The sequence below is a fragment of the Aegilops tauschii genome, chromosome 1 (genome assembly GCF_002575655.3).
Source record: "Aegilops tauschii subsp. strangulata cultivar AL8/78 chromosome 1, Aet v6.0, whole genome shotgun sequence".
NCBI classification, from domain to species: Eukaryota; Viridiplantae; Streptophyta; class Magnoliopsida; order Poales; family Poaceae; genus Aegilops; species Aegilops tauschii.
Genome location: NC_053035.3, coordinates 387921925 through 387943215, shown reverse-complemented (window position 1 = coordinate 387943215; position 21291 = coordinate 387921925). Strand labels below are relative to the sequence as shown.

General features: G+C 42.5%; 3 pseudogenes; all 3 read left to right on the top strand.

The window, feature by feature from the left end:
* Positions 1 to 1423: 1423 nt before the first annotated feature.
* LOC120972724 (probable RNA-dependent RNA polymerase 2) lies at positions 1424 to 5043 on the top strand (annotated as a pseudogene).
* A 483-nt stretch (positions 5044 to 5526) lies between these two features.
* On the top strand, positions 5527 to 7066 carry LOC120961949 (probable RNA-dependent RNA polymerase 2; annotated as a pseudogene).
* A 1017-nt stretch (positions 7067 to 8083) lies between these two features.
* Positions 8084 to 18841, top strand: LOC109780222 (probable RNA-dependent RNA polymerase 2; annotated as a pseudogene).
* Positions 18842 to 21291: the final 2450 nt, after the last annotated feature.

Sequence of the window (21291 nt, the reverse complement as noted above, 5' to 3'; positions counted from 1 at the left end):
TGTGTTTTACACACAAGCGGGTCAAGGAGAGATCAAGTGGAAGTCACACAAATTGTCAGGGGAGGAATGGTGGGGGATAGCAATATTGTGATCAATACTCATTGCACTATCTTCAAAGTTACTACCAGTTTCGTCGGAGGTTGCAAATTACTATCGTGCAGACGCCTCAAGCATCGCCACTCGAGCTGCGACGGCTGTCATGCTACCTCTGGCCTCGGTGCAGTGTGCAGCCCCACATGTCGCACAACTGCTCGCACCCCGCGCATGGCCAAAAAAGTGGAGGTCACTCGCGTCGCCACGCGGTTGCCCCATTGTATTACTTCTTGGGGTGGCACCTCATGTGCCCATATCCGACAGGAAAACCTTGTCGCACTAGGGTCAGATCACGAGACACACTTTGCATCCCTTGCAAGGCCCAGAGTCGTGCCGCATCTATTGCCGGGAGCTTCATAAATATTAGATCCCTGGAGGAGAAGAGATGGAGAGCATGCAGTATGAGAATAGAGGAAAGGACCATATTTTCGGCAAGAATTTTCATTCAAAGGGTGAGAATCATAGTGTCCCTTTGAAGAGGAAGATGGATTCCCCTAGTGATGTTCGCAAACCTTGCCCTCTACAACTATGTAGAGAAAATAGTGATAATGGCATACCTTGCCCGCCAAAGGAAATGAGGGGTCGTGGTGGTTCTGTCTTGGATCTCAAATGCATGTTTATGGAGAAAATGCATAAGAGAGGGCTGACAAAGTTGTGAGGAGTGAAATATTTGCAAAAGCAACATTTAGTAGAAGTGATCAGTGCCCTTGCTTTGATCATTCGGGCAGGGTAAGAACTGACGTAAAGACAGTATGGAAGGCTGCAACTAGGAACGACTTAAGTGATAACTACCTATATTGTCCAGTCGCCACTTGTCTCCATGATGATGACCTAATTCACTTTCACATACATTGGGCTAGGCAACTGCGTTGCCGAGCGCAAATTTGAGATGACTAATTCTTGGGATAGCGTCCGCCTAAAAGTCATCTCAGGGAAGCGGCACATAGAACTGTACCTGAATCATGATTCCCAGAGGTGTAAGCTTGAGGTGTTCTTTGAGCACATCCGGAACTGCTACAAGTGCGGCTTTGTTGGGCTTAGTGGCATCTTGCTGCAGGTGAGCTGCTCACCCGTGTTGCTCTAATACTTCCATTTATTTCCTTTTTACATAATATTAGTTAGACATTACGATCACATGGCGAGGTAGAAAGCCCAAAATGTTAGATGCATTTACATCTCATACAAGAGATTCATGCAACTGAGGTGAGGCGGATAAAAAGTTTGATATGCATTGTGTGCATACCTTGGTATAACTTGGTGGCATGGTTCACTACTGTATTCGTGAAATGTGAGTAGAGTGGTAACTGAATTTGCATTTGTTCTCAAACTATAGAAAAACTAGAGTATTTTTTGTTATGGGATATTTAGAGCCTAAACAGATTTGTCACTTATTGTCAACAGCTTACCTTTGTCAGGAGATTTGGGGGAATTGGTCTTATCATTAATGGAATATGTTGTCCCATCGTTGGTTCCCCTTGTTGACTGCCCGAGTGGCTGCTTATTGCCTTTTTAAGTTATTTTCGTCTCAATTATCTTGTTCACATGGGGAAGATAGTTGCCAAACATGTCAATGTTGATCTATTTAAAGCTCTTTAAGAAATGTCAGTTCATATTTCAAGCAGGATTTTTGAGAAAATGAGCAAGTTAGAGTTTACATGCTATGAATGTTTGCACTTCATCCAGCAAGAGGCTCATACTAGGAAACGGAGCTGCAGTACTTTGATGTCCAGTAGGACCGAAGTTGAAGGAAAATTAATGATGTGTTACATAATTCACATTACTCCATCCAAATATATACTGCTTGGGACCTGAGGAAGAGGTTTCGAATTATGTGGTTAACCCTCATAGAAAGTATGCTTCTGACTTTGCTGGAGTTACTTTTGTTGACGAAGACTGCAGTAAGCTTTTTTCATATGTTATCTCTGCTAGAACTCGATGAGTGTTCTTTTCCCAACCCTTGAAAACTGGTTATATTACCACATTTTATCTATCATGAAAGGACTTTCCATTGATCCAAAGAAGTATGAATTCCTGGCCTTCTCAGCAGGTCAACTTCGTGGGAGTCCTATTTGGATGTTTGCTTCTAATGATTCCCTTAAGGCCGAGGATATAAGAATGTGGATGTGCCACTTTGAAGAAATTCGATAGAATGGGCCAGCTGTTCAGCTCCTCCAGTTAAATAGTTGAAATCCTGCCACGGGACAAGGAAGAGATTCCAGATATTGAAGTCACAATTGATGGCACTAAATACATATTTTCTGATGTAATTGGGAAGATACTGAGAGATTTGCCAAAGAAATTGATCATCGAACTGGATTAGACCGTAGTAACCCTCCTTCAGTTTTTCAAATAAGGTATGGTAGTGGTAGCTACAAAGGAGTTGTTGTTGTCGACCATGATTCCTTTCGTAATATTTCTCCATTGCCTAACATGAAGAAATTCGAATCTAAGAGCACAATGTTTAACATTACAAGGATGAGCAAACCCGGCCATGCTATATGAATCATGAAATTATGTCTTGTTGTGTTAACGGATTGGATGTGCCTTCCTTTTCTTTCCAATGCATGTGCTGGACAATTTTTTGGGACCGGGGCATCTATTGCAAAAATAGATGATGTCGACCAGTGGTAGCAGTTTGTTAACTATTTATATATGGGCAAATGTTACATCAAGATGTTATATGGATCTAGTGGTGTCCATTATGTCAAATGTGGAACATCTTGGTTGAACTTTGAAACATGATGCTCTATATGTACTTCCTCCCTTAATACTTGCGTCGGCTAAAAATTTGGCAAATTCCCAAGTCAGGAAACTAGAGTGAACTATCACAGTGGCCTGGTTTGCAATTATGCGCCAGAGCCCGTAAAGTAAGATGGGTAGCTCAGATATTTTTATTAACACTCCTCTATGTATCTCAGTTGGTGGTTTCTAATTAGAGTGATACGGATTTGAAGCTCATCTCATGAATACACATCACCGATATTTTTCTAAATTACTAAATGTAATGCTTCCTAGACTATTAGTTGGTCAGGCGCCTCTTATAATTCATTCTACAATTCTGAAGATGGTTAAAATATATATCATCTTAAGGAATGTCAATTTGATGTTTGTTTCAGCTCATGTATGCACCAAGAATATGAACTACAATTTCTGGGCCTGCAGTTTATTCAAGGTTCTTAGATGACCGCTTTCATGCATGCATGGAGCATGCGAAGTTTACCTGGGTGAGGGCACTAGATTTTACACCTAACCACTCTTTTGGTAAGTGTTCAACTCTCACCCTCATACTTGATGAAGGTGCACCCGTGTCACTTATTGTCAATAGCGTACCTTTGTCACGAGAATTTAGGGAATTGGCCATATCATTAATGGAATCTGTTGGCCCGTCGTTGGATCCCCTTGTTGACTGCCGAGTGGCTGCTCAGTGCCTTTTGAAGTTATTTTTCGTCTCAACTCTCTTGTTCCGCGGGGAAGATAGCCACCAAAGATGTTATTGTTGATATTCTCAAAGCTCTTGAAGAAATACCACTTCATATTTCAAGGAGGTTTTCCGAGAAAATAAGCAAGTTAGAGTTTACATGCTATGAACCTTTGCATTTCATCCAGTAGGAGGCTCATAGCAGGAAAAGGAGCCAGAATACCAGAGTGGGGCTGGGATCAAAGTACTAAATGAACTTCTCCAATCCCAATAATTCACCTCTCCCAAATCCACCATCATGCAAGCCTAGCGCATCTTGTCGACTTGTCATGGTGATTCTTCCATGTTACCATCCTCTATAAAACTACATCATAGACAGATTTGTGTGTTTTACACACAAGCGGGTCAAGGAGAGATCAAGTGGAAGTCACACAAATTGTCAGGGGAGGAATGGTGGGGGGTAGCAATATTGTGGTCAATACTCATTGCACTGTCTGCATATTACTACCAGTTCAGTTGGATGTTGCAAATATTATCATGCAGATGCCTCGAGCATCGCCACGCCAGCCCTGACGACTGTCATGCTACCGCTGGCCTCGGCGCAGCGCGCAGCGCCACATGTCGCACAACTGCTCCCACCCCATGCATGGCCACAAAAGTGGAGGTGACTCGCGTCGCCATGTGATTTCCCCCTTGTATTACCTCTTGGGGTGGCACCTCATTTGCCCATATTCGACAGGAAATCTTTGTCGCACTAGGGTCAGATCACGAGACACACTTTGCCTCCCTTGCAAGCCCTAGAGTCGTGCGACATCTACTGCCGGGAGCTTCATAAAGATTAGATGCCTGGAGGAGAAGAGGTGGAGAGCATGTAGTATGAGAATAGAGGAAAGAACTATATTTTCGGCAAGAATTTTCATTCAAAGGGTGAGAATCATAGTGTCCCTTTGAGGAGGAAGATGGACTCCCCTACAGATTTTAGCAAACCTTGCCTTCTGCAACTATGGAGATAAAATAGTGATGATAGCATACCTTGCCCACCAAAGGAAATGAGGGGTCGTGGTGGTTCTGTCTTGGATTTGAAATGCATGTTTTCGGAGAAAATGTATAAGAGAGGGCTCGCAAAGTTGTGAGGAGTGAAATATTTGCAAAAGCAACATTTAGTAGAATTGATCAGTGCCCTTGCTTTGATCATTCGGGCAGGGTAAGGACTTACATAAAGACAGTATGGAAGGCTGCAAATTGGAATGACTCAAGTGATAACTACCTATATTGTCTAGTCGCCACTTGTCTCCATGATGATGAACTAATTCAGTTTCAGATGCATTGGGCTAGGCAACCACGTCGCCGAGCACAAATTTGAGGCGACTAATTCTTGGGATAGGGTCCGCGTAAAAGTCATCCCAGGGAAGCGGCACATAGACTTGTACCTGAATCATGATTCCCAGAGGTGCAAGTTTGAGGTGTTCTTTCAGCACATCCGGAACTGCTACAAGTGCGACCGTGTTGAGCCTAGCGGCATCTTGCTGTAGGTGAGCTTCTCACCGTATTGCTCTAATACTTCTATTTCTTTCCTTTTTACATAATATTAGTTAGACGTTACGATCACATGGCGAGGTAGAAAGCCCCAAATGTTAGATGCATATACATCTCACACATGAGATTCATGCAAGTGAGGTGAGGCGGATAAAAAGTTTGATATGCATTGTGTGCATATCCTGATATAACTCAATGTTATGGTTCACTACTGTATTCATGAAATGTGAGTAGAGTGGTAACTAAATTTGCATTTGTTCTCAAACTTTAGTAAAACTAGAGAATTTTTGTTATGGTATATTTAGAGCCTAAACACATTTATCACTTATTGTCAGCAGCTTCCCTTTGTCAGGAGAATTGGGGGAATTGGTCATATCATTAATGGAATCTGTTGGCCCATCGTTGGTTCCCCTTGTTGACTGCCCTAGTGGCTGCTCATTGCCTTTTGAAGTTATTTTCGTCTCAATTCTCTTGTTGACATGGGGAAGATAGTTGCCAAACATGTTAATGCCGATCTTTTGAAAGCTCTTTAAGAAATACCAGTTCATATTTCAAGGAGGATTTTTGAGAAAATGAGCAAGTTAGAGTTTACATGCTATGAACCTTTGCACTTCATCCAGTAGGAGGCTCATAGCAGGAAAAGGAGCCGCAATACTTTGATGTCCAGTAGGACCAAAGTTGAAGGAAAATTAATATGTGTTACAGAATTCACATTACCCCATCCAAAATATACTGCTTGGGACCCGAGGAAGAGGTTTTGAGTTATGTGGTTAAGGCTCATAGAAAGTATGCTTCTGACTTGGCTAGAGTTACTTTTGTTGACGAAGACTTCAGTAAGCTTTTTCCAGATGTTATCTCTGCTAGGACTGGATGAGAGTTCTTTTACCAACCCTTGAAAAATGGATGTATTATTGCATTTTATCTATCCTGAAAGAAGGACTTTCCATTTGTCCAAACAAGTATGAATTCCTGGCCTTCTCGGCAGGTCAACTTCGTGGAAGTTCTGTTTGGATGTTTGCTTCTAATGATTCCCTTAATTTCGAGGATATAAGAAAGTGGATGGGCCACTTTGAAGAAATTCGCTAGAATGGGCCACCTGTTCAGCTTGCTCCTCCAGACAAACAGTTGAACCTACCATGGGATGTGGAAGAGATTCCAGATATTGAAGTCACAACTAATGGCACTATAAACATAGTTTCTGATGGTATTGGGAAGATACTAAGAGATTTGCCAAAGAAACCTCACCAAATTGGATTAGACCGTACTAACCGTCCTTTAGCTTTTCAAATAAGGTATGGTAGTGGTAGCTACAAAGGAGTTGTTGTTGTCGACCTTGATTCCTTTCGGCCTTGCATGATGAAGTTCGAATCTAAGAGCACATTGTTTAACATTACAAGTTGGAGCAAAGCCCAACCATTCTATATGAATCTTGAAGTTATCTCTCTCCTGTGGCTTTGGGAATAAGCGATGAGATATTTGAGTTGATGCAACAAGATGACATGCATGAATTAGCTAAAGTGCTGACGAACAGAGAAGTTGCTCTCTCTGTTATGGGGAGAATTGGTAGTGCCGAAGTGATGACAACATCGAAAATATTACTCCAAGGTTATGAACCAATTTTAGAGCCTTACTAGTTGATTATTCTAAAGGTCCATCAATACAATGCCTGATTCACATAAGAACTATATGTAATATTGATGTTCCTAAAGGCCGTGTAAATATTGGTTGTCTGGACGAAACAGGCGAATTAAAATATGGTCAGTGTACATCAAGATTACAAAAAATAGCAAGGAGCATAAGGATAATGGTCAGCCATATTTTACTAAAGATAATGGAAAAGAGAAAACAACAATTGTTGTTGGAAAGTGTTGCAATATAAAAATATCCTTGTCTCCATCCTAGTGACATTGGAGTACTTTAAGCTGTATATGACAATGGATTGTATGCTAAGAACGTGGTTGATTGTGTTGTCTTCCCTCACCGAGGAGAAAGGTAACATTGTATGTTATATTGAAACTGAAAGGGGACCATCTAGAGTTCATATTATCAGCTTCATAATGTCAATTTAATGTTTGTTTCAGCTCATGTATGCACCAAGAATATGCACTGTGATTTCTGGGCCTGCAGTTTATTCAAGGTTCTCAGATGGCCGCTTTCATGCATGCACGGAGGATGCAAAGTTTACCTGGGTCAGAGCACTAGATTTTACACCAAACCAATCTTTCGGGAAGTGTCCAACTCTCACCCTCATACTTGATGCAGGTGCAACAATGTCACTTATTGTCGACAGCTAACCTTTGTCAGGAGAATTGTGGGAATTGGTCGTATCATTAATGGGATCTATTGGCTCATCGTTGGTTCCCCTTTTTGACTTCCCAAGTGGCTGCTCAGTGCTTTTTGAGGTTATTTTCGTCTCAATTCTCTTGTTCACATAGGGAAGGTAGTTGCCAAACATGTTAATCCTGATCTGTTTAAAGCTCTTTAAGAAATACCATTTCATATTTCAAGGAGGATTTTTGAGAAAATGAGCAAGCTAGAGTTTACATGTTATGCACCTTTGCACTTCGTCTAGCGGGAAGCTCATAGCAGGAAAATGAGCCATGATACTTTGATGTCCAGTAGGACCGAAGCTGAAGGAAAATTAATGATGTGTTACAGAATTCACATTACTCCATCCAAAAATATACTGCTTGGGACCTGAGGAAGAAGTTTCAAATTATGTGGCTAACCCTCATACAAAGTATGCTTCTGATTATGATAGAGTTAGTTTTGTTGATCAAGACTGCAGTAAGCTTTTCCAGACCTTATCCGTGCTAGAACTTGATGAGGATTTTTTCCCGACCCTGAGAACTGGTTGTATTACCACATTTTATCTATCGTGAAAGAAGGACTTTCCATTGGTCCAAAGAAGTATGAATTCCTGGCCTTCTCAGCAGATCAACTTCGTGGAAGTTTTGTTTGGATGTTTGCTTCTAATGATTCCCTTAACCGAGGATATAAGGAAGTGGATGGGCCACTTTGAAGAAATTCGCTAGAATGGGCCACCTGTTTAGCTCCTCCAGACAAATAGTTGAAATCCTACCACGCGATGTGGAAGATATTCCAGACATTCAAGTCACAATTAATGGCACTAAATACATATTTTATGATGGTATTGGGAAGAAGATGAGAGATTTGCCAAAGAAATTGATCACCGAATTGGACAAGACCGTACTAACCCTCCTTCAGCTTTTCGAATAAGGTATGGTAGTGGTAGCTACAAAGGAGTTGTTGTCGACCATGGTTCCTTTCGTAGTATTTCTCTACGGCCTAGCGTAAAGAAATTCGAATCTAAGAGCACGATGTTTAACATTACAAGTTGGAGCAAAGCCCAGCCATGCTATATGAATCATGAAATTATCTCTCTTGTTTCGACTTTGGGAATAAGAGATGGGATATTTGTGTTGATGCAACAAGATGACAAGCATGAATTAGCTGAAATGCTGACGACAAGAGAAGCTGCTCTCTATATTATGGGGAAAACTGGTAGTGCCGAAACGAAGACAACATCTAAAAATGTTACTGCGAGGTTATGAACCAAGTTTAGAGCCTTATCTTTTGATGATTCTTAAGGCCCGTCAAGATAATGTCTGACTGACATAAGAACTAGGTGTAAAATTCATGTTCCGAAAGACAGTGTACTTATTGGTTGTTTGGACAAAACATGCGAATTAAAATATGGTCAACTATACATCAGAATTACAAAAAATAGCAAAGAGCAGAAGGATAATGGTCAGTCGTATTTTTTAAAGATAATGGGAAAGAGAAAACAACAATTTTTGTTGGAAAAGTTGCAATATCAAAAAAACCTTGTCTCCATCCTGGTGACATCGGAGTACTTGAAGCTGTATATGATAATGGTGGTATGCTAAGACCCTGGTTGATTGTGCTGTCTTCCCTCAACGTGGAGAAAGGTAATGTTGTATGTTATATTGAAACTGAAATGCGACCATCTAGAGTTCATATTGTTAGCTTCATAACGTCAATTTAATGTTTGTTTCAGCTCATTTATGCACCAAGAATATGCACTACAATTTCTGGGCCTGTAGTTTATTCAAGGTTCTGAGATGACCGCTTTCATGCATGCATGGAGGATGTGAAGTTTACCTGGGTCAGAGCACTTGTCTTCCCTCAACATGGAGAAAGGCAATGTTGTATGTTATATTGAAACTGAAAGGCGACCATCTAGAGTTCATATTTTCAGCTTCATAATGTCAATTTAGTATTTGTTTCAGCTCATGTATGCACCAAGAATATGCACTACAATTTCTGGGCCTGCAGTTTATTCAAGGTTCTGAGATGACTGCTTTCATGCATGCACGGAGGATGTGAAGTTTACCTAGGTCAGAGCACTAGATTTTACACCTAACCAATTTTTTGGGAAGTGTTAAACTCTCACCCTCATACTTGATGTAGGAGTTACGGTGTCATTTATTGTCAACAGCTTACCCTTCATCAGAAGAATTAGGCGAATTGGTCGGATCATTAATGGAATCTGTTGGCCCATCGTCGGTTCCCCTTGTTGACTACCTGAGTGGCTGATCAATGCCTTTTAAAGTTATTTTTCGTCTCAATTCTCTTGTTCACACTGGGAAGATAGTTGCCAAACATGTTAATGTTGATCTGTTTTAAAGCTATTGATGGAATATACCAGTTCATATTCAAGGAGGATTTTCGAGAAAATGAGCAAGTTAGAGTTGACATGCTATGAACCTTTGCACTTCATTCAGCAGGAGGCTCTTAGCAGGAAAAGGAGCCGCAATACAGGAGAGTGAGGCTAAGATCAAAGGGTTAATGGTATCTTGTAGAAGCCTAGGATGGGAAATAGATGAATGTAATACCTCCACCACGTCCAGCACTACCTCCACTAAGAGCACATCACTCAGAAAACACAATTGCAGCCAAAGTGGGTGTCGTATGCCAAGAAAGCATATTGGTGACAACACTTTTCCCAAATTAAAGTATTAAATGCATTTCTCCAATCCCAATAATTCTCCTCCCAAATCCACCCTCATGCAAGCCTAGCGCCTCTTGTCCTGGTGATTCTTCCACGCTTTCGTCCTCTATAAAACTACATGATAGTCAAATTTGTGTGTTTTACACACAAGCGAGTCGAGGAGAGATTAAGAGGAAATCACACGAATTGTAGAGCAGGAATGGAGGGGGTAGCAATATTGTGATCAACACTCATTGCACTATCTACAAAATTACTACCAGTTTAGTTGGATGTTGCAAAATTACTATCGTGCAGACACCACGAGCATCGTCACGTGAGCCCCAACGATTGTCACGCCACCGCTGGCCTCGCCGTTGCGCGCGCCACATGTCGCACAACTGCTTGCACCCCGCACATGACCAGTTCCACACGTTGCTACAATACTACCACGCCCGACTGGCAAGGCTTCGAGCCGCACTACCGCGTGAAGAGCCCGCCGCTGCGCGAGCAGCCATGGCCTCACCACCGTGTGCGTGCCTGCCGTCGCTGGCCATGGAGGTGGACCGCACCATGCCCTAACCCTCGCTGCATCATCCGAACAACTAGGAGAGTTTTCCTTTAGGGAACAACCGTATAGAGGAAGAGGATGTGGGTTCCATGTGGCGCCCACCTGACAACCCACTTACACCACTTGCCACACCCTGCAGCCGTGCCGCCACACCCAGTTGTTTCCACACTCCAGTTTGTTACAGCTTCAGGCATATTCGAAAGCTATTTGGACAGTGATCCTTTACATAGACAATCGATTTCTTCTTACTGTGTTTTTTTTGCTGGTTCTGATTGCCTAGAAGATTATGAAACAAGTTGCGGCAGAGGTTGAGTTGTGAGCTATGGCTCTTTTGACAATATAGGTGACTTGGCCATGGTAGTTTCTTGAGGATTTTGGTGTTTTGGTCACTACACCGACTTCTTTTGTTAGCTAGTGCAGGTGCTATCAGTATTGCGTGTGACCTTGTGAAGCATGAGCTCACCAAGCATATTGGTGTCGATGCTTCCTTCATGCGGTCCCATGTGCAAGATCAAGTGATTATTGTACAGTATGTGCCTACCAAGCTACACATAGTGACTGTTTGGATATCACTGTAGAGGTGCCGACGGTGGCCTTTCGAGCGCATGGGAATCGACGCACAAGTGCATGCTATGTAGAAGGTTGATTGATCTTCGACAAAACTGGCAAGTCAGAAGCAAGCAGCTGGATGTATTCTTGCCGCCATATACGTACGCACATACACAAGCCGACTGCTTAATTGATTCCGGTGAGATGCACGCATGGAAAACGCGCAACACAGACCAAAGGTTGAACACATAGAACGACTAAGTTATGTATTATTAATTTATCGAACAAGGTTGAGTACATACTTGGGTTCTATGTGTACGTAGTACGACTTCTGTATCCTTCGCATCTGAAAGGAATAAAACAAGAACCGACTCGGTCGCTCCTCGGTCGCTCCCGCGGGCGGCCAGGAGCGAACCCTAGCCACCGCCGCCACTAGCCACACCCCGCCGCCCCCCCTCCCCTCGCCGCCGCCGGCAGGAGTCGCCGGGCGAAGCCCGCGCGGCTCGGCGGCGGCGGGGTTCCTTTTTCCTCCTCCCGCTCGAGATGGTGCGGCGCGGGTCGGCCGCTCCAGAGGGAGCTCGGGCGCGCTGGCGCTCGGGGCGGCGCGGCGAGGCAGCGCGGGGTGGCGGCGAGCGGTGCGCAGGCGGGCGCGGCCAGGTGGTGCTGACGTGGCGAGGGGCGTGGTGGCGCGTGCTTCGGGTGCGGCCTTGATGCCCCTCGACGGGATCTGGCGGGGACGGCATGGCGATTGGCGGCGCTCCGGCGTCTCCTGGCGCGTGGATCCGGCGAGTGGGGATGCGGACGGCGGCTCCTGGCTGCTGGACGAGGCTCCTCCCGGCGGTGCTGCGGCTGCAGTGGGTTGCTCCGGCTTCGGCCCAGCAGCCCTGCTCGGCGGGTTGGGGCGGGGTGGCGGCCCCCCCTCCCGGCTTGGTGCTAAGGAGCTGGCCAGTTTGCTAGCCCGGCGTGGTGGCGGCTGCCGGGGCGGCGGCCCCGGATTTGGTGGAAGCGGCTTCGGTTGGGGGGTGGTCCGCGCATCTGGGCGTAGTGGGTCTCGGGATCCCACGGCCAGTTCGAGGTCGGCCTCGGCAGGATGGGGTTCGTTGGCTGCGTTGATGCGGGCAGGTGGTGGTTGAGCATCTCCGGGAGAAATCCTATGTCTGGCCTCTGCCGGATCTGGCGACGGCGACGCCCGTGGGCGTCGTGCTCTTTCTTGGAAGCGTTGTTGTTGTGTGGTGCTCCTCCCCCCTTCTCGCGGCCTTGGCTCCGGAGGGAAACCTCAGATCTTCGAGATCGGGCGATGAAGACGCCTTCACGTCTTCTTCCTCCTTGGGGGCATCGTCTCGGAGCCGGCCACAACCCGGAGACCAGTGGATGGCGGCATCTTCGCCGCGTGGGTTGCGGCATCTTTGCCGCGTGGTTTGCGGCATCTTCGCCGTGTAGTTTGCTGAGGCGGCCATTTCGGGGCGCTGATTTCTGTTTGGCAACGATGATGGCGTCGAGAGGAGCTTTGGTCGCGGCTCGGGCTTCGGTAGTCGGATCTTCCCGGCGTGTCCGAGGTGCCCGTTCGGGCACGGTCGGCACAAGTCCTGCATATTCCATTGTGATGATCGTCGTCAGAGTCGGAGCTGTCAGTTGTTCGCGCGTGTGGCCTTCTGTTGGCATGTGCCGTCATGGTTTTGGTGCAGCTGTTGTAGCTCTGTGATCCCATGTCGGTGGCCAGGTTGGCCGGTGGTACCCATGTTATATGGGTTGGATTGTATCGGTTTTAGCTCGGTTTTCCGTCAATTAACCGGGCAATTCTCACTCCTTCTTAATCAATGAAAATGGCAAGTCTTTTGCCTCGTTTCAAAAAAAAAGAAAGGAATAAAACAGTGAGTTTTCATGGGCTACAATTCCCAATTCAGATTTATGTTATAAATGTGTTGTACATTAAATAACTTGTTGCTTCATGGCTCATACGACCATGTCACATTACACACATTTCGTAGCATTACTGTTTGACTGGATACTGATGTCAATGATATTTTTATTATTTTATTAAAACCCATTTATTGGATTTCCTCAAGTACCTCTTACCATTTGATACCCAAAAAGGTCGCATATAACGTTGTGTAAATGAGCCTAACAACACAAATCACTAACACTTGATGATCTGTTTTGTCTTGGGCTTTGGGGCATTTCGTGGTAACAAAGTTAGCCTTCAAATGGAATGGAGACAAATAGGCAGCTCCTCAAGAAAAGATCTTGAAATCACCAACACTGATTTAATTAAGATATGCCTTGTTCCAGCTTGGCCCTTATGCCCATTTCTGGGTTCTCCCCTATGTGCATTTCTAGGCTCAAGTTCCTTGACCTGGTGAGGGATATACAAGGAGGAACTTCCTTTTCCGAATGCAGACCAATTGAACATGCACAAGCAGTGCACTTATTATCCTCTTGGGTTTGGCTATGGACAATGCATTCATACAATGTTTATTTTCGGCAATCCATGGGAGTAGCTTAGTAGCCATAAGTATATTGCATTCGTATAACTATATGCTTAATTTGTGTTGAGATGAAGCTGCATTTGTCTAACTATGCTTAATTTGTGTTGAGATGAAGCTACCAGTATGTCTTACTTTTTTGCAAACTGCGCACAGTTAATCACATTAGTTAGCTTAGTAATAGCCGCGGCTTTGCTACATGGAAGTAGTAAATTGTTGCTAGGGTTTGTCATATGTGTATAACTAAATAATCGCCTACAGTGTATGATCCTTGGTAGTTTTTGTTATTTATTGCCTTCCATATCAATTAATGATGGAGATGGATGCAAATTAGTACATGGTATTTACTTATGAACATACCACACACATGTGATGATGACGTTAGCTGATATTCTAATTATAGAAGCAAAGCCCGCTAATTTTACTACTTTGGCTGATAGTAATAGTTCCAACTTATAGCGCCTTTTGGTTATTTGAAGTTTGTTCCCAACTGCACTTTTTGGCTTTGACCTTGGAAGGACTTTCTTTTCAAATTCGGTCAATTCACTGACAACTATAAGCTGAAGATGGTATGGGTATGGCACTTTGTAGCACCTGTTAGTGCTATTGTGAAAGTTCATATTTACTATTGTAACTTCACAACAGCATGCATAATCAAACTCATCATGATCTTGAGATTAGGCGTTTTGCATCAGCAATATAGACCAGAAAAGTTTGGAATTTAACATGTTACAGTATTTTTTGTTCAAATTTAAGTTGATGCCAAACCATTATGTGCAAGAAAGGTCTTGTGGGGTGCGTTTAAAAAAATTATGTTTGCTCTTTTATAAGTAAGTAGAGATACGAATTTGAAACTTATCTGATGAATACACATCACCTTTTCTAAATTTACCGATTGTCATACTTCTTAAACTATTAGTTGGTCAGGCACAACACTCTTATAATTCATTCTATAATTCTGAAGCTGGTAAAAATCTATATCATCTTGAGCAATGTCAATTTAATGTTTGTTTCAGCTCATCTATACACCAAGAACAGGCACTACAATTTCTGGACCTGCAATTCATTCAAGGTTCCCAGATGACTGCTTTCATGTATGCACGGAGGATGCGAAGTTTACCTAGGTCAGAGCACTAGAGTTTACACCTAACCACACTTTCAGGAAGTGTTCAACTCTCACCCTCATAGTCGATACCAGTTTCATTTATTGTCGACAACTTATCTTTGTCAGGAGAATTGGGGAATTTTCCATATCATTAATGAAATCTGTTGGCCCATCGTTGGTTCCTCTTGCTGACTGCCTGGGTGGCTACTCAGTGCCTTTTGAAGTTATTTTTCGTCTCAATTCTCTTGTTCACATGGTGAAGACAGTTGCCAAACATGTTAACGCTCATCTGTTTGAAGCTCTTGAAGAAATACCAGTTCATATTTCAAGGAGGATTTTCGAGAAAATGAGCAAGTTAGAGTTTACATGCTATGAACATTTGCACTTCATCCAGTAGGAGGCTCATAGCAGGAAAAGGAGCCACCAAATACTTTGTTGTCCAGTAGGACTGAAGTTGAACGAAAATTAATGATGTGTTACAGAATTCACGTTACGCCTTCCAAAATATACTACTTGGGACCTGAGAAAGAAGTTTCAAATTATGTGGTTAAGCATCATGCAATGTATGCTTCTAACTTTGCTAGAGTTACTTTTGTTGACGAAGACTGGAGTAAGCTTTTTCTAGATGCTACCTCTGCTAGAACTGGATGAGGGTTCTTTTCCCAACCCTTGAAAACTGGCATGTATTATCGCATTTTATCAATCCTGGAAGTGGGATCTTCCATTGTTCCAAAGAAGTATGAATTCCTGGCCTTCTCAGCAAGTCAACTTCGTGGAAGTTCTGTTTGTATGCTTGCTTCTAATGATTCCCTGAAGGCCGAGGATATAAGAAAGTGGATGGACCATTTTGAAGAAATTCGTTCAATATCTAAGTGTGCGGCTAGAATGGGCCAGTTGTTCAGCTCTTCCAGACAAACGATTGAAATCCTACCACGGGATGTGGAAGAGATTCCAAATATTTAAGTCACAACTGATGGCACTAAACACATATTTTCTGATGGAATTAGGAAGATGTCTGATAGATTTGCCAAAGAAATGGCTCACTGAATTGGAGTAGACAGTACTAACCCTCCTTCAGCTTTTCAAATAAGGTATGGTGGCTACAAAGGAGTTGTTGTTGTCGACTCCGATTCCTTTCGTAATCTTTCTCTGCGGCCTAGCATGAAGAAATTCGAATCTAAGAGCACAATGTTTAACATTGCAACTTGGAGCAAAGCCAACCATGCTATATGAATTGTGAAATTATCTCTCTCCTTTCAACTTTGGGAATAAGAGATGAGATATTTGAGTAGTTGCAACAAGATGACATGCATGAATTAGCTGAAATGCGGACGAACAGCGAAGCTACTCTCTCTGCTCTCTCTATTCTGGCGAAAATTGGTAGTGTCGAAACGAAGACATCATCTAAAATGTTACTGCAAGGTTATGAATACCCGTTGATGATTTTTAAGGCCCGTCAAGATAATAGGCTGACCGACATAAGAAGTAGATGTAAGATTCATGTTCCGAAAAGGCCGTGTTCTTATTGGTTGTCTGGATGAAATAGGCGAATTTAAAATATATTCAAGTGTACATCAAAATTACAAAAAACTGCAAAGAGCAGAAGGATAATGGTCAGGCGTACTTAATGGGAAAGAGAAAACAACAATTGTTGTTGAAAAAGTTGCAATATAAAAAGAAATCCTTGTCTCCATCCTGGTGACATCAGAGTACTTGAAGCTGTATATGAGCATGGAGCTAAGAACCTGGTTGATTGTGTTGTCTTCCCTCAACGAGGAGAAAGGTAATACCGTAAGTTATACTGAAACTGAAAGGCGGCCATCTAGAGTTCATATTCTCAGCTTCGTTTCCATGTTAGATTGATATCCAGCCATGTTACATACTTATACAAGTCTAATAGATGGATGTTGCTAATTCTTGCTTTCTCATTAAATTAATCTTTGTTGCTTAAAAGGCCTTGTCCATATAGACTTTAATCTTTGACAATCAGGCCTCATCCAAATGAATGCTCCGGAGGCGATTTGGACGGGGATCTCTATTTTATCACTTGGGATGAGAAACTGATTCCAGAGAAGGTTGATACACCTATGGAATACACTGCAGCAAGGCCACCCATAATGGATCACGTTGTTACACTCGAGGTATATTCTTGACAGTTTATTCGTTTTAATTTCTCTTCCTAGGTTTTTGCTGCTAATTTTTACTGAAGATTGTTTTATTTGACTAATATCAATCTTTATACTTGCAAATATAATCGAAGTATCAGTTTTTACAACTGTAGCATTTCAATAGTATTTATTATCTTGAGGCCCCTCAAATCTTTCTAAAACCTTCGCAGAGCAAAAACTGAGAAAATGCCTTAGGTGATAAGTGCACGCACTTCATGAAACATGCGATATAGCAACATGACCAGAGAGAACTGGCTACCAGTGTCGAAGTCAGCCAGGATGGCATAACAGCCAACATAAAACTTTGAATGCTTTGAAACAAATATATGATCGCAATGTACGGAGGGGAACGTTTGGTTCCTGGGTACATATGTACCATATATGATTTTTTAGCAATTCAACAAAAAGTCAAAAAAATTGAAAATATTTTTGAAATAAACTTGACCTTTCATTGTACTAGTGAGAAAAGTTTCACAAAAAGAAAATTCCTCTTTGAGTTCTTCTAAAAAAAGACAAATTTTCGGTCAAAATAGCGTGAATAGTGTGACCTATAATAGCAAATAAATTTTGTCTTTTTCGCTGTGAAGTCAACGTTTGGTATTCTTTGGTGAAAATTTATATACTAGTGCGCAAGTAAGTCAAGTTTAATTTAAAAATACTTTTGAACTATTTTGACTTTATCTTCAACTATTTAAAAAAATATCCCATATAGGGTATATATACATGCGGGAGCCAAAGGGTATTTCCCCACAATGTACAATTAATAACTTTCTTGGCTGGGGCCAAAGGCTTGGCCAGACTGATCATGGGTGAGTCTTAGTTTGGTCATGGGTTGAGTGTGGGTCGTCTCTTTTATTGCTCGTGGTGTGTCGGTTTATAGCTGTTGTCGTGGTGTGTGTGGGTGTGTGTTTTTACCGTATCTACATTTCTTCTTAATGCAATGATATGCGGCTCTCCTTCGTTCGAGATTTTTTTCAATAATTTTCCTTGAAATGTGGGTACTTATTTCAGTTATGCAAAGCGGTCTTGGCTTTAAAAGGCTCTTCAGCATATATGTATTTTCCTCGCCTGACACGTTTATACCTGAAATCTTACCAAAACATCTGATGAACTACAGTCTATTCAGAAGTACTTTGTCAATTACATGATAAATGACTCGCCCGGTGCAATCTCAACTGCTCACTTGATCCACGCGTACCGTCATCCAATGAAACTTCGGAGCCCTGAGTGCCTCCAGCTAGCTGCTTCACCAAGTCAGGAGCTCCAGCTAAAATGCTCCGGTCACTGTGACCAAGGGAGTACCCAGATTTTATGGAACGGTGGGACAAACCAATGTATATTTCCAATGGAGCTCTCGGCAAGATCTACCGAGCAGCTCCGAGTCGTATGTAGAGATCTCCTGCTCTCTTGTCCTTGCTCAACCGAACCCCGCATTCGATCGGGACGTGGAGGTCCCTGGCTTCGAGGAATTCCTGGAATCTGCTACAACCTGTACGCGGAGAAGCTGGCCACTCTGATCAGCTACTACAGCGTAGAGCACGAGGACGAGAAACAAGAGGTACTTCGAGATGAAGGACCGCATCATCGATTCTGTCGAGGGCCTGCATAGGGAGGCACAGGGTTTGTTCACGAGCCAACCAAAAGCGGAGGTGTCAAGGAGGGCGTCGGCTTGGTACCACGTGACCTATCGCCCGGACCACCGCCGGCCAGGAAAGCAGCAGTTCTGGAGCTTCCTGTGGATCATCTGCGACGAGCTGCTGAAGATCAAGGAGAGCAATAGCGCAGGCAGCAGGTGGACGACGAGGCGGCAGGGCCCCAGTCCCGAGGGACCGCAGCGTCCGGCCGGTCAAGTAAGTGGGAGTTGTGGCCGTATGCATCTGATGCCGGAGAGTCCCCCATTTAAAAAAAAAAGTAACTGGGAGTTGGCAAGATGTCATAAGTGGTAACCGCACTTGTGCCACTGGCAAGCTGTGTGATGATTGCACCGCTGCTATGTATAGTAAGTACGTATGTACTAGTGTAAAACTCTGGGGCATGACTGCAGACCATATTCTGAGCTCAGCGGCAGAGCTCTGCCTGTCTCGTATGGATGGTCAGCTTTGCAGAATCCGTGTGGACTGGAAATGAACCATGTTTGGTGTAGGTTTGGCGTGAGGTTGAGGCGTTGAACTCACAAGACACGGTAGGCAGGCCAAGGACTCTTATCTCTTATCTCAACATAGCTTCAGCTTAGTGTCGAATTGGCGGGTGCTTCGGCTGGTAGCCTGGTAATGGGCCTTCGCTGGTATCGCGTTAGTAGCCTAGTAGTAGCATGGCAAAGCGATGCGCCGTGAACGCATGAATTGGCTCGGACTGGTAATGGGCCTTGGCTGGTGAAGCAGGACAAAAAGGAGCAGCTTTCTGAAGAAGCACACCTTGGTCTTCTTCCTCGGCTCTCCTCGGTCGCCTCATGACCAAACGAGTGCGTTTTTTTGCTCCTCCCATCCTAAACTATATCTTCCTTCAATCTCTAGTGAGATTTGTATCATGTATCCACATAATCGTGAATCGTGATAAGAGAGATACGGTCCTAACACTATATCGGTGGGTTCTGTCAACACCAGAGAGGGGAAAATGAAGAAAACAGAGAGAAAGGGGGAGGGGGACGTGTAAGGTTGGACGAAGCACTCTGCTTGGCAGGAAAACAAACATTACTCTTTCTTAACCCTTTTATTTTTATATTTCGCTACTATTGAATGGGAAATACTATGGATCAACCGACTGATCCCACACGAATAATCACTTGCCTCCCAAGCTCGCCACGTGCTAGCCGCCACAATCTCAGCATAACAGGGGAAGATTAGGATAACGATCACAAGTAGAGTAGTTTTGAAAAGTTCAAAATTTTAAAATTTTCAGTTTCAAAAAATTCTGAAAAAATATACAAGTATACAACGATTTCATGTATATATGTGTCAAATCTTATGATGAAATATCTTGAATTGCAAGCTAGAATATTTTTATGAACTTTGAGGATGAAGAATACATGTGCTGAAAAGCCATTTTTTTGTGTAGCTCTCTTTTTTAAGTATTTCATCATGATAATTTGCACATATGTACACTATATCTTTGGTTATGTGTATTTTTTAAAACTTAAAAGTATGAATTTTGATTTTTCAAAATTAAAGCCTTTGTGTGGACCTCGGCCTTCGTTTGGCATTTTCGCTAGGATCGTTCAGACGGCCCAGCATCACAAAACCAGCCTTCGCGGGGAATGTCATTTTGAGCGTTTCCGTGATGTACCGGTGTATTTGAGGCCGCCCGCTTTTGCTGAGGTTCGTGAAACGGTATGACCCACCTAGATGTATAGCACTAGTATATTTCTTATATCTTTATTTTTAGTCAAATCAGTGGCAGCATAATGGATCCCAAAGTACATCTTTTGTCAGGGACGGTACGCATGTAAGACTCTCTTCTCACTCTACCCGCCGAACAAATCCATAGACGTTATTTTCTCTTAGACAATTTTAATCAATCATATCTTTTGAACTATAGACTCGTTTTTGAAACTTTTTATATATTTGGACTCCTCGGGTCAAGAAATTTAAAACTAGACCAATTTGGGATATATTTCAAACACATTTAATTTTCAACGTTTCACATTTCATATGTGAAATAAACCCATTTCACTAGAAAAATCTGAAACTAACATATTTCAATAGAAATATGTGAATAACATTTTTCACATAAACATATTAAACCCAAATATGAAACTCAAATGTCAACTTCTGAAACTAATTATTTGGAAGTGTGTAACATTTTTATTTCAAAAGAGTGAAATAAGTTATTTCATAAATGTGCAATTGAAATAGATGTGATTTTTGTGAAAGAAGCTAGTGAAAAGTAAAATGCACCTATTGAAAGTGAAAAAAAATGTGAAACTAAAATCTCAACTTGTGAAATTGAAAGTTATGAAACGTATAACGATTTACTTCAAAAGAGCGAAATTTGCTTTTTCAGTATTGTGAAATTGAAATAGGTGTAATTTCTGTGAAACAAGCTAGTGCAAAGTGAAATGTAGGTTCTGAAAGTCAAAAAAAATGTTATTTAAAAATTATGGGACTGAAATATATGTGATGTTTATTAAATGCGGCCTTTGAAAATGACAATAATATGAAACTGAAAGGTGAACTTGTGAGACTGGTTAGTTGGAAATATGTAACTGTTTATTTCAAATGAATGAAACATGTTATTTTAAAAATACTAAATTGAAATAGATGTTATTTTTGTGAAATAAGCTAGTGAAAAGTGAAATGTGGGTTCTGAAAATGAGAATAATATGTAACCGAAATGTGTAACAATTTATTTGATAAGAGTGATTTTTTTTCAAAAATGCGATATTGAAATAGATATGATT